Source organism: Hipposideros armiger, unplaced genomic scaffold (genome assembly GCF_001890085.2).
Source record: "Hipposideros armiger isolate ML-2016 unplaced genomic scaffold, ASM189008v1 scaffold_61, whole genome shotgun sequence".
Taxonomy (NCBI): domain Eukaryota; kingdom Metazoa; phylum Chordata; class Mammalia; order Chiroptera; family Hipposideridae; genus Hipposideros; species Hipposideros armiger.
This window is the reverse complement of record NW_017731411.1, coordinates 4,336,737-4,338,392: the sequence shown is the minus strand read 5'-3', so window position 1 is coordinate 4,338,392 and position 1,656 is coordinate 4,336,737. Positions and strand designations below refer to the sequence as shown.

Below are 1,656 nucleotides of genomic sequence, written 5' to 3'. Positions count from 1 at the left end.
TGTGTGTGTGTGTGTGTGTGTGTGTGTGTGTGTGTGTGCGCGTGCGCGCGCGCGCATTCCTGTTTGAATTCCAGACAATGGTTTCTGATTCTTCCACTGCCTCTCCTCTCCACGGTGCTTACCTCCACCCCAGGCTTTCTGCACAAGGAGGGTTCCCCGCTGGCATCCAGGGTGCCCCTGTCCTGGAAGTGCCATGGACCCTTCCCTTGAGTTGATGGTAGGCTGGAGGGAGCCCTCTCGCTACGATCCCGTGGCTCAGCCTTCCATGAGCCAGGTGCTCCTGCTGACCATGACTCCAGCCACACAACCCTGCAGGAAGGTCCTGGTCCTTCCCTCCTTAGCCTTGTGTGGTCAAACCAGGACAGCACCTCTTGCCATCAGCCACCAAGGCTGGGTGGCCCAGGGTGTAAGAGTGTGGGCTGGCACCCAGGCTCCAGCACTCATGGTCTCTGAGAAGGAGCCCTCCTGGGCCTCCTCTGTGGACAGCATTTATAATAGTGCTGCCTCACAGTTATTACAAACATCAGTGGAGCCAGAAATCATCTAATGATATACCTGGCACCCCAATAAGGCAGTTGGAGTCCACCTTCCTGCCTCCCTGTATCCTGCCCACTTCACCTGTGCAGACTTTGCCACCAGGCTTCTCTGTGGATGGCTCCCCCTTCATCATCCCTTTTGATTCTAAAAACCTCCATAAGAAGGAACCGTTAAGAGTGTGCATTTTATAAATGCAGAAAGTGAGACTGAGAGACATTAAATGCTCTGTCTTTGGTCTCACAGTTAGCAAGTGGAAAAGTCAGGATTTGAACCCACTGTCCTCCGCTCACGCTTTTAACTACTGTGGCTCTGCTGCCTTCTGTGCGAGTGAATTGGGGTTTCTTACCCACCATTCCCTTGTCCCCATCCCCAAGGCCTCCATCTCAGTGCTGGGGGATGGCAGAGCTGCCGGACGTGAGCTTTGGACACTCAGAACACCCAACCCGAGGAATCTCAGAAGACTTGGGGGTGGGGGGTGGAGAGGATCAGCCACAGAGATGGACCCCCTCCTAGTGCAGGCTCCAGCTAGATATTCTGACCTAGGGGGAAAAGGAACTGGGAGGAAGAGAATTACCTTTGATTCAGTTTATCCCTGCGGCTGGAGCTCCTTGGAATGAACGTCAGCCCAGCCCAGAAGGGATGCATTTAAGGACCCGTTTTCCCGCCCATTCAGCCCTAGTGGCCTTGCCCAGGAAGGTTATGTAACAAGACCAAAACAGTATTCAAATGTGGGGTGCAGCATAATTAGTGCCTCTGCTCCTTATGAGCCCCAGCTTTGGGGATTAGGCTTTGAGTTGTCTGATTTTGTTCTATTCTAAAATACAACAATGTGTCTTTGAGGCTTGGGTGGAGCTCACATCCAATCTTCAAAAGGAGTCCATGCATGTGTTTGTCCTGGGCGTGGGGCCTGCTGATTGATTCAGCCTGACGTGGGCTTCTTCCAGGTTTCCAAAGTGCAATTGCCAGATGCTGTTCTCACGATTTTTCCAATTATATAAGATTGGCAAGATGAGATACAAGTTATGGTGAGTGTGCACGCAGCTCCTTGAATATGCACCACTGTACTGGTATGTTTTCACCTCTCTGCCATGTGTGCCAGTGCCAGGGCCCCACTGAGGC

General features: G+C 52.5%; 1 protein-coding gene across 1 annotated transcript in view; it reads right to left on the bottom strand.

Annotated features, from left to right (window-relative positions):
- ALDH3A1 (aldehyde dehydrogenase 3 family member A1) overlaps positions 1-1,191 on the bottom strand; it is a 10,134-nt gene extending 8,943 nt beyond the window's left edge. Inside the window, exon 1 of the mRNA XM_019641477.1 lies at positions 1,112-1,191. The gene's annotated coding sequence lies outside the window, so the exon portion shown is untranslated. The remainder of the gene's footprint in view (positions 1-1,111) is intronic.
- Between the last annotated feature and the right edge of the window lie 465 nt (positions 1,192-1,656).